This window comes from Myxocyprinus asiaticus, chromosome 23 (assembly GCF_019703515.2).
Source record: "Myxocyprinus asiaticus isolate MX2 ecotype Aquarium Trade chromosome 23, UBuf_Myxa_2, whole genome shotgun sequence".
NCBI lineage: Eukaryota > Metazoa > Chordata > Actinopteri > Cypriniformes > Catostomidae > Myxocyprinus > Myxocyprinus asiaticus.
Genome location: NC_059366.1, coordinates 21043672 through 21056026, shown reverse-complemented (window position 1 = coordinate 21056026; position 12355 = coordinate 21043672). Strand labels below are relative to the sequence as shown.

At 47.0% G+C, this 12355-nt stretch overlaps 1 pseudogene; it reads right to left on the bottom strand.

Moving 5' to 3' along the window:
- Positions 1-1741: 1741 nt before the first annotated feature.
- Positions 1742-12355, bottom strand: part of LOC127414331 (attractin-like protein 1) — a 491512-nt pseudogene continuing 480898 nt past the window's right edge.

Below are 12355 nucleotides of genomic sequence, written 5' to 3'. Positions count from 1 at the left end.
CTTTCCCTCCTGGGGAAGATCTCCTTCCCCAACGTGAATACATATGGCCCCAGCCGAAAAAAGTCTTCACTCTATGGGGAGAAAAGAAAAAAAGAGAGAAAAGGCTGCGGCTGGTGTGGCCTGTTCCCATTGTAGATACGACTAAAATCAGCCTGATCCTGTGAAAATTACGTGACTTTGGCGACATTTTTGGACAACTATATTATGTGGTTCCTTCCACGAATTGGGGCACTTAATGAGGTAAAATGTGGGGCTAAAAGTGAGTAAAAAAAATTCCAAAGATTGTTTTTTTTTTTTTTTTTTTTTTTACGGCTAATGCCCTATCGAGTTCAGTAAAATCAACAAAACTTTCCCCCAAACATAAACCCAACCAATAGTGTCATAAAAACCAAATGTGGCATGAAAAACGCAATTGCTGAAGCAAACACAATTTTATGGGGCTTCTGAAATACTTGCAAATTATGTGTCAACTCACATGCTCTCCAGAACTAGTATCCCGGTCCTATGCATCACACGTGCTATGCTCTATCATTTGAGCTACTGCACAATTTGATTAAAACAAGCTTATAAATGTTTATGTATTGCAAACATTAAAATGTGTCGCAGTAGTTATTCACTCTAGTAAAAGCTATAGTAAAAGTGAGAAACAGGGCAAAAAGTAAGTTTATATGAACTGATAATCTGCCCTTTTACTCACGATTTGTGTGAAAGGGAATAAAGTTCATCATTGTTGTAGCGCCTCAAGTGTTCATTACACCAGGAAAGTGGCATGATAAGTACAACGAGCCATGTAAAAACAATTTCCCCAAAAATGTACGTACTGCAGCATAATTCTATGAGACCAGATTACATAAAACTGTATGCTTCAATGTTCCGATAAAATACGGAGGATTTCATTTGGGTCATTCATTTGGTTGCGGAAACAGGTGGAAAAATACAACAAAACTTAAACTATTAATCTATTTGCATAATAAGACATAAAAATTATAATGTTATTAGATTTGTGTCCTAACTATGTAGACGAACAATGAAACACATAAAACTAAATATTATGACAATACATTAAAAAACAAACAAATACAGGCAAAATGTTCCTTGGCTTCAATAACATGTTCAGCAACACTGAGTTTAGACATGACAGATACTAAACAACATGGCAATTATATCAACATCAAACATTCAAAATAGAAATACATTATTTTGCTGATGGAACCTCAATGATATTTCTCCTTCTTGCATACATACAGCTTGCACACATCTCTTGATCATAAGATGTTGCAAAACAACCACTCTGTCTTACAAGTCAAGCAACAGTTCTTCCATAAGAACAAGTACTGTAGATCTACATTAGTGATGTTACATCAGATAATTGCAGCAACTAATTCTGACAGGCCTGAATCCTGTTTCTATTTTGGGTTTGGGCGAGTTTTATCTATACACTCCATCCTCTTAAGAAACATTTGTCGAAAATGGAAACCCAGTAGGCACAATCAAAATGCAGATGCCCTCCACAGAGGTTTGAGCAATACTGAGGGAATACGTGCTCCACTATGAAGCATGAAATTCAGGAAGAGCCACACAAAGACTATTAATGTCTCAAACCCTCAGCTGCCATTTACACTTTCCTCTCTCATCACCACCATCTCTTTCTAGTGGAAAAGTAAGAGAAAGAGAGAAGGAAGGTAAAGAATATCAGAATCAGAGAAAGTCTTGGCCATTCAGTTGAGGTCAGCCGGCTGGTTCAAATGCAGGTTCCCTGGTGCATAGCGTGCTGATGTTTGCGACTCTTTAGACCCAAGCCCTTGTCTTTGAAGTCACTGGGCCTCTGCTGAGAAGTATCAGTAAGAGCACTGGCTATGGTGATACCTGTGGGGAGCAGGAGGAGAAGAGAGAAGAGGAAGGAAGTGAGCTTCAAAGAAGAGGATGCAGCAGTGCAGCAGGTGAGGCACTGCGGCTCCCTGAAATAAGCATACTGACATCTGACAATAAAACAAATCCACAATCAAACATCAATGTTAATCAGGAACACAACTTTTGAAAGTCATTGTAAGATCCTCAGTGCAGAGTATAGCAACCCTACATCATTAGTTAATTTGTACAGTACATGAAATAAACTAGTGGTCAAAATTTTGGACACATTTGACTGAATTTATGAAACTGAAACATGTTTTTATTTGTTTTTTTATTTTTTTATTATTATTATTATTTTTTTGAGAGGGTTAGAGTGGCAGTATGTTATATATTTAAAACTAATAGACTTGAACTTTTCTTTTTGTTATACTGTATGAAAGTCACATTAAAACTGACTTAAAGAAACTTTTTACCATGCCTTCATCATATATTTTCTTTACTTTTCAAATGCCTTTTATGTATACATTTTATTGTTTTAGTTTAGTCTTAGATCCAGACTTTCAGTATTAAAATATATAAACAAATCATAATAAAATACAAATTATTTATGTTTAAAACAATGATAATCTAAACAATGCATAAAACAAACAAACAATTTCAACATTTATACATTCATTTCCACCACACCAAACAATTTTGCCCTTAATAATGTTTTTTCAAAAGTTAGTGTACTTGTTCACCATGTCGACAAAAGTGTGAAGACCATGCTTGAGATGAAATATGAGAAGAGATTTATGAAGAAAACAAAGAAAAATCAAGGTAAATAACACTTTTGAGCAGAATAATTGGGTGTCATTTCCAAACAAGCTGAAATTTTCCAAATTATGCAAAATATTAAGTGGAAATATAATTTGTGTGTATTTAAGATCCTTAAAACATTAAAAATGTAATTTTTATCACCGTCATTATAACCATGCAATTCTATTTAACACAATAATGAATTTGAGATGTGATGGAAATGCCACTATGGTGGGAATCTCTAAGACATTCAGAAAAAAATTACAAAAATGACAGTCTCCTATATCTCCTGTCCCTCCATGTCCATACACTGTTGGACCTTGTTTTATAAAGCCTTTTCAAGAAATCTTGTGCTAAATGTGCCCGAAGTTGAAGAAACACCCATAATTTATATGCTATATAAAACAAGCAAGTAAGCAATAAAAATAAATAAATAAAAAACAAAATGTTAGTTAACCTGAAAGCCAATGATCATTATGAATTTTCGCTGTATGAAAAAGTTCAGCTTTGTTCTTTTATTATCATTCATTTTTGGTTCCACATGAATAAATTTAATGTCAGAGATCTGAGGTAGTGAATAAAGCTTGCCATAGATTTTTCCACAATAATGAAAATCCTGATCCTCCAAAGATGGATTACAAGTGTATTTTCTTGGAAACAATTCTTCTCTTGAAAGAAGTTGAAAATCAATTTATCTGACACAATAATTAAAGGAATATTCCTTTTTCAATACAAGTTAAATCAATCGATATAATTTGTGGCATAATGTTTATTACCAATAAAATGTATTTAGACTCATCCCTCCTTTTCTTTAAATAAAAAAAAAGCATAAATCTGAGCATAAAAAATAAAAAAAATAAAAACAGGAAGTGAATTGGGACCATTTTTGGAGGACTTAAAGGCAGAAATTGATTCTTCTGTTAAAACTTGTTCATTATTTGAGCTGTAAAGTTTTCTAAATCATAGTTTTTCAGCTTGTTTAATGGTTGTAGGGTTTATGGTGTTATGTCGTCATGGCAACACGGTTGTAAAATTGGATATACATTTTTACAGAGAATGTTTGAACGATTTTATCATGCTAAAATCATGTTAATCATGTTATTTACATCTTGCAGTTATAATTTTTAAACTTCCATTCTAAGTGCCTCACTGTTACCCATTGTGCCACAAATGCTGTAAAAGGAGCATAACTTGTATTGAACCATGATGAATTACATTTATTTACAGCACAAACTGCACATGGCAAAGGACAACGTCTTTTGAAGAAAAAGTGTTTTCTGCTGAGCAGAGATGTCCATCTCAAGTGAATTAATTGCACGGCTGAATCAAATCAGGTACAGATGAGGAGAAGGCTAAAGTGTTCTCCGCTAATGGAAAATCAAACTCATTATTGTGATATTGTGGCAGGTGAGCTGCTTGCATGACTAACCCTCATGAATTCTGCTCTTTGAGACAGGATGTGTGAATCTGAGAACTCCATTAAAGGTAATCAGAAAAAAAAAAAGAAAAAAAAATGCTGACCTAAAGGCATGCGTCACTGTAAATGAACACTTAACAGCTTCTCCATTATTGGAAAGCACTGTTGTCTTGTCCACGTGAAACTTAAATGCCTTCCCATCATCTCCTGCATCTGCCATGAGTGATGCAAAACAAAAATGTGTTCCAAAGATAATCAGAATACCTCAGCAGGAGTGAAAGAGCAGCTGTGTATAGCGAGTCCTCTTTGCACCACCTGCCTCTTCACAAAGTGTCATTATGCCCCACCAAGGCCACTCCTCCAACTGATGAGTGTGTTCCGCAAGCAATCAGCCACACTCAAGCCTCAGTGTGACGCCAAGGTTACTCGAAGCGGGAAAACACTCAACCTTACTCTCTATTTAATACCGGCTTTCGTTGAGTCATAACGACTTTAGCCATCATTGATAAGCCTTTACAGGACATCAGATCCAGTGTGGTGGGGGTCAACAACATCATTTACCTCACTGTTACTCATGTGATTAAGGTTAGGGACTTAAAATGGACAATGAACACTTGGTGTTCTTTGTAAAACATAGGGCAGCACAGGTAACTGTGGCATACTGTGCAAGCACTTTGAGCTGGACAGACAACAAAATTCAGCAGATTTAACAAGCTATATTTATGGCAAGGATGAAACCAGTTGTTCAAGAGTAGGGGGACCAAATGTAAATAATTAAAGTAAACCCAAAATCAAAAAGTCTGTTATAATATACTCTCACTCATGGCGCTCAAAACCTGTAAACCTTTCTTTCTCCAATGGAACATAAAAGGAAAAATATTAATGAATATCTGTCCGTCTTTTTAATTCCATGTTCACATGAGATCTTGCACTGTTCAGTGCTAAAAACAATGCACGAACATGCCGGCCACTGTGTATAAGTTTCTCCCATGCACTCATAAATATGCAACAGATGTCAAAGATTTTCATTAAAAAAATGACATAAATTTAGTGTAGTTTCTCACCAAAACCTATTGTATGCCTTCATGGTCACCTGGACTACTTTTATTATGCTTCCTTTTTGAAGCTTAAAAGTGGATCAATGCCCACTGGCACTGTATTGAAAAACTGCCTATTTTGGCATAAGATATGTGGCCTGTACCATTCACTGATCATGCAACTGTAATGGCATATTTCAGCCTATGCTACAGCTTTGACAATATGGTCCTTCTTGTTCAAAAGGAACCTTGAGTATGCAACTCTAATTGTTGATCTTGAAAGAGGAGTTCAAGACAGTTGACTGATAATGTGGGAAGGGAATAAAACTTGATAGAAGAAAAGTGAGTTGTGAACATGAAAGGGATTTATTTCTATAAGTCCTTCTTCTTATTAAGGTGAGGTCTAACTAACAAAAGTCAACATTCTACTGCCTTATTTTTTTCTTGAGCTGAAATAATTGCACAATGTTTGGCACTATATAATCATTTTCACTGCTCATTTGCATGACAAATCTAGTTTCAAACACTTTCCAAAATTGTTTAGAACTTCAACAGACCTTCAGATTAGATCTTTAAGTTTTCTGCTGACCAAAAAGGGTTTGAACAGTCCACTATGACGTACTCACGATTAAGAAAGGTTAGAATACAAATCCAATGACCAATGCAACCGAGACAGCTCTGCAATTTAAATGTACTATTTCAAGATTGCCAAAACTACTATTTGCGTTTGAATCTGGTCAGTCATTTCCTGATTCTATTTATCCCACTCTCTATGCTTTCTTGTCACTCTGCACTGCACTATTCTATAAAAGGCGCAATGCCCGTAAATAACATGAAAAAGTGTGTCAAAGCCTTGTCAGTGTTGGTGGTTTTGCTAATCTCATTCAGCGTTGTTTAACTGAGTGTAGTTAGGGACACATCCCCCACACTCTTTAAAAATGTGATTTGGTCCCACGCACTTTTTCAAGCTAAACCCATACCGAGTCCAAATGGTGAATTTATTAACAGTATTATTTGCATTTTGTTACTTTGTGCTGATTGAGCAACCATCCATCCAATCACAAGTGAGTTTCATGAGCCGAAACATCCCTTGCGTAATAGGCCATCAGTCAGACAGTCTAATCAACGCGGCGCCGTTCATTTAAGTTGCTTTCAACAATGCTCATTTATCCATGTTTTTTTTACGGGTATTGATGCTAATCTAACTTAATAATAATATAGAGATGAGGAACACACAAACGAGAGTTAGGCTATTTAATGGCATATCATTCTTGATTGGCAGCATCACGTAAAAGCACTGCAGAAAAAACCAAAGAACAATCCTTCTATTAAGCACACATTGTAAGTGGAGTTCCCTATCTGTCACTCACTCGACGTTGGTGTCGATGTAGTGACACTAGGGGTCACTCTTGGGAGCCCGAGACACCTCTGGTCTTTGATAAAAGGCCAATGAAAATTGGCGAGTGGTATTTGCATGCCACTCCCCCGAACATACGGGTATAAAAGGAGCTGGCATGCAACCACTCATTCAGATTTTCTCTTCGGAGCCGAACGGTCATGCTCATTGAGCTGAATAGCACTGTTCATTCACCTCTGCTGGATCTGATGGCGCATTTCAGCGGCTTCTCCCTCCTCTGCACTGGTGCACTGCAGAGAACGCCCCTGGGCGCTTCGGCAGAAAAACTAGAGAGTATATTTTCTGAAAGAGCATTTTTCCCCTCTAAAATAGTATATATTTCTCTAAAAGAGCGCACACACGGAACGCCTTTCCGTTCGTGTGTTATTCCTGGTTGCGGTCGTTTTCTCTCAACTTCGGATGGTCATGATCGCTGTCTCTCGTGTCTGGGCGCGACCCACACGGAGGCAGCGTTTATGAATGGCTCATGTTCTCACTGCGAGAACATGACCATGGCAACGTTGCGGTCACGGCTTGCTTTCGTAAGAAAGCAAGCCACCCCAGCGGCTCCCCGCCTTGGTCCTCCTACCTACGGGTTTGAGGTCAGCGCGGCTGGCGCTGGGGGCGATTTGGGGACCTCAATGGGATCGCCTCCGCCGGGTATCCCCCCGTGGACCTCCCATTCCCCAGCACACTCGTCTGCCCCAATCGGGCTTCCGGATGAGTTCGCTGGCTCGTCGCACGGCGAGTCTGGCTTCTCGTTCGAGGCCCGCGAAGATGATGAGCTTTAGAGCGCAGCATCGGAGAGCGGGCTTGTCCAGTCGGACGCAGAAGCCTCAGCTGGGCTTCCCCCTTCGGGGACGGTCGCCCAGTTACAGGCCGACGCAGAAATGACGGACATGCTTTCCCGGGCGGCTGCGAGCGTCGGGCTAGAGTGGAACCCTCCGCTCTCCCCTGAACCCTCGCGGCTTTATGATTGGTTTCTGGGCTCGCGGCGCCGCTCAGACCGGCCGCGCCCCGCTCCAGTGCCATTCTTCCCGGAGGTGCATGAGGAGCTGACGAAGTCGTGGGAGCACCTTTTACTGTCCGACCCCGACTCCGCAGTTCCCCCGCTCTCACTACCCTCGATGGCGGGGTGGCCAGGGGCTATACGGCGATTCCCCCGGTGGATAAGGTGCTCGCAGTGCACTTATGCCCGCAGAGCGCCGCCACCTGGCATGGACGCCCTAAGCTCCCCTCCAAGCCCTGTAGGCTCACGTCGTCCCTGACGGCCAAGGCCTACAGCGCTGCTGGACAAGCTGCCTCTGCCCTGCATGCCATGGCTCTCCTGCAGGTCCACCAAGCCAAGGCACTGAAAGAACTGCACGAGGGTAGTTCCGCCCCAGATTTGATGCAGGAACTGCGCTCGGTGACCGACCTCGCCCTCCGGGCGACGAAGGTCACAGCGCGGTCTCTCGGGCGGACGATGGCCACACTAGTGGTCCAGGAGCGCCACCTGTGGCTCAACCTGGTCGAGATGGGCGAGGCCGACAAGACACGGTTCCTTGCTGCCCCCATTTCCCAGGCGGGCCTATTTGGTGATACCGTTGAGGACTTTGCCCAGCAGTTCTCGACGGTAAAGCAGCAGACGGAGGCAATCCGGCACATCCTGCCCCGGCGCGGCTCAAGACCCCGCACCCCGTCTGCTCGTCGCCAAGGGTGTCCCCCTGCGGTGACTGCACCGGCTCCGCCGCAGCCCACCCCTCCGGCCCGGCCCCGGCGTGGAGCCCACCGCAGGAAGCCGACGCCACCCGTCTCACAGCCGGCACTGAAGAACCCACGGAGGTCTTTGAGGCGCCACTCACCTGGAGCTGGTAGAAAGACCACTCCATCCCCCGGTGAAGGGCCGGGTGGAAAATCTTTTCATTTGATTTCGCCGCACGCCCAAGTGGCTGCGGTACCCAACAGTTCAACAAAAGAGCGGCTTCCTTCCTCCCTGGGTCACATACCCGGTGTGTACGGTCGTCACCACGACTACCGTCCACGGGTTTTATCTTGCAGGATTGGCGCTCCAGCGGTGCCCTTTTAGCCCCTGAGCACCCAGCTGTGGCACAAATCCACCCCCGATGTGACAGCCTCCACGGGTCGCAAGGACAGGCCTCTTCCTCCCCTGTCCCAGGCTGTTCCGGGGGTGGTCACAAGGAGCCAGGTAAGTGCTTCGATATCCCTAGACTCAGCACGGCCACGACGTGCTGTGGCACCTCGTGCTCCGCCCCGCCGCGAGGCCCCACCTGCCGGTACGTCCGACGACGTTGTCCCCTTGGTCCCCCTCGCACGGAATTTGGACGCATGGCTTGCGCTTCCCAATCCGTCGCGGTGGTTGATCCGGACCGTCCGACTCGGCTACGCGATTCAGTTCGCCAGGCGCCCACCCAGGTTCAGCGGTACTCACTTCACCTTCGTCAAGGGCGAAAACACTGTTACCCTGCGCGCGTAAAATCGCTACCCTCCTACAGAAGGGCGATAGAACCTGTCCCTCCAGCCGAGGTGAAGAAAGGGTTTTACGGCCCCTACTTCATCGTACCAAAGAAAGGCGGTGGGTTGCGGCCAATCTTGGACCTGCGAGTACTGAACCGGGCTTTACAAAGACTCCCGTTCAAGATGCTGACGCAAAGACGCATTTTAGCGAGCGTCCGGCATCAGGATTGGTTCGCGGCGGTAGACCTGAAGGACGCGTACTTTCACGTCTCGATCCTTCCTCGACACAGACCCTTCCTGCGGTTCGCGTTCGAGGGTCGGGCGTATCAGTACAAAGTCCTCCCTTTCGGCCTGTCCCTGTCTCCTCGCGTCTTTACGAAGATCGCAGAGGCTGCCCTTGCCCCGTTAAGGGAGGTAGGCATTCGCGTTCTCAACTATCTCGACGACTGGCTAATCTTAGCTCACTCTCGAGACGTGTTATGCGCACACAGGGACCTGGTGCTCTCGCACCTCAGCCGACTAGGGCTTCGGGTCAACTGGGAAAAGAGCAAGCTCCTCCCGGTTCAGAGCACCTCTTTTCTCGGTTTGGAGTTGGACTCGGTCTCCCTGACGGCGCGCCATACGAACGAGCGCGCCCAGTCGGTGCTGGCCTGTTTGAAGGCGTTCAAACAGAAAACAGCGGTTCCACTGAAACTTTTTCAGAGGCTCCTGGGGCATATGGCATCCTCGGCGGTGGCCACCCCGCTCGGGTTGATGCATATGAGGCCGCTTCAGCACTGGCTCCAGACTCGAGTCCCGAGATGGGCATGGCGCCACGGGACACACCGCGTGGCCATTACGTTGGTCTGTCACCGTCTTTTCAGCCCTTGGACCGACCTCTCGTTTCTACGAGCAGGTGTTCCTCTAGAACTGGTCTCCAGGCACATCGTGGTCACGACAGACGCCTCCAAGATGGGCTGGGGTGCTGTTTGCAACGGGCACGCAGCCACCGGCCTCTGGACGGGTCCGCGGCTGCGTTGGCACATCAACTGCCTCGAGTTACTGGCAATTCTGCTCGCCCTGCGGAGGTTCCGGCCGTTGATCCAGGGCAAGCACGTGCTAGTTCGGACAGACAGCACGGCAGCGGTAGCATATGTCAACCGCCAAGGCGGTCTGCGCTCCCGCTGTATGTCACAACTCGCCCGCTGTCTCCTCCTCCGGAGTCAGCAGCACCTCAAGTCGCTGCGAGCCACTCACATCCCGGGCAACCTCAACACTACAGCGGATGCGCTGTCACGGCAGGTTTCCCTCAGGGGAGAGTGGAGACTCCACCCTCAGGTGGTCCAGCTGATTTGGAGTCGATTCAGTCGGGCACAGGTGGACCTGCTCGCCTCCCAAGAATCCTCCCACTGCCCGCTCTGGTACGCCCTCACCGAGGCTCCTCTCGGCATAGACGCACTGGCACACAGCTGGCCCCCTGGCATTCGCAAATACGCATTTCCCCCAGTGAGCCTACTTGCACAGACACTGTGCAAAGTCAGGGAGGACGAGGAGCAGGTTGTCCTGGTAGCACCCTACTGGCCCACCCAGACATGGTTCTCGGACCTCACGCTCCTCGCGACAGCTCCCCCCTGGCAAATTCCCCTGAGGAAGGACCTTCTTTCTCAGGGATGGGGCACCCTCTGGCACCCGCGCCCAGACCTCTGGAATCTCCATGTCTGGCCCCTGGAGGGGACACGGAAGACCTAGGTGGCCTACCACCCGCGGTGGTAGACACGATCACTCAGGCTAGGGCCCCCTCTACGAGGCGCCTGTATGCCTTGAAGTGGTCTCTGTTCGCTAAGTGGTGTTCTTCTCAACACGAAGACCCCCAGAGATGCGCAGTCGGATCAGTGCTTTCCTTCCTGCAGGAGAGGTTGGAAGGGAGGCTGTCCCCTTCCACCTTGAAGGTGTACGTTGCTGCCATAGCAGCACACCACGACGCAGTTGACGGTAAGTCCTTATGGAAGCACGACTTGATCATCAGGTTCCTAAGAGGCGCTAGGAGGCTGAATCCCTCCAGACCGCTCTTCGTTCCCTCATGGGACCTCTCCGTAGTTCTTCAGGGCCTACAGAGAGCCCCCTTTGAGCCTTTGCAGTCAGTCGAGCTTAAGGCACTCTCCCTGAAGACTGCCCTCCTGACTGCGCTCACTTCCATCAAGAGGGTAGGTGACCTACAAGCGTTCTCTGTCAGCGAAACGTGCCTAGAGTTCGGTCTGGGCTATTCTCACGTGATCCTGAGACCCCGACCGGGCTATGTGCCCAAGGTTCCCACCACTCCTTTTAGGGACCAGGTGGTGAACCTGCAAGCGCTGCCCCAGGAGGAGGCAGACCCAGCCCTGGCCTTGCTGTGTCCAGTGCGTGCTTTGCGCATCTATTTGGATCGCACGCAGAGCTTTAGACTCTCTGAGCAGCTCTTTGTCTGCTTCGGTGCACAGCGGAAAGGAAGCGCTGTCTCCAAGCAGAGGATCGCCCACTGGCTCGTTGATGCCATATCTATGGCATATCTCGCCCAAGACATTCCGCCCCCGGTAGGGCTACGAGCCCATTCTACCCATGGTGTAGCGGCTTCTTGGGCCCTGGCCAGAGGTGCCTCTCTAACAGACATTTGTAGAGCAGCGGGCTGGGCAACACCCAACACCTTTGCAAGGTTCTACAACCTCCGGGTGGAACCGGTTTCGTCCCAGGTAGTGGCACGCAACACAAGCGGATAAGCCCAGGATAGCTGGCCGGGTGTATCGCTTGCACATAGTGCCTCCCACCTCCTTTTGAGCTGAAGATGTGTGCTGTTAATTCCCTGTAGTGTTCACAAAAGTTGTTCCCTGGTTGATTTCCTCCGAGCCCTGTGGCAGTCGAGTCTTCGGAGAAACTCACTGCCGGCCCAGTACACGCGCTAGCTAAGAGCCCGGTGCTGGGGTTGGTGCTCCGCATGTGGTGGTTCCCTGTAAGGCTAACCCCATGCGATCTATATCTTCCGCTAGCTCGTTTCCCTGCTGGCAAACTGCGTCTTCCTTGGGCAGAGCCCCTCTGCCCCAGTCTCCATGTTGTAGTACCTCCTCCCCCATTGGGCAGGATCTACCTTGAAGGCTCTCCACATGGTTGGAAAGACCATGTGATGTATTTTTCCACTTAAATATCCCCCACCTCTCTGGGGTTGGGTGTGGTCTCCGCGGTGTCCTCCCCTTGGGAGGGACACCCCCCGACTAGACCTGGCGGCCCAGTCAGATAATCCCCCTTCTTTTTTTTAGGGAGTGGAAAAAGAGAAGGGGAAAAGAGGCCACGACTGGGTTAAGCCCGTCTCTCTCTTTGGGTAGTCGACTTGTCCCCAAAAAGGGCCGTTCGACACTCATAACTATGTTGGGGGAGGTTACGTGTCGACCT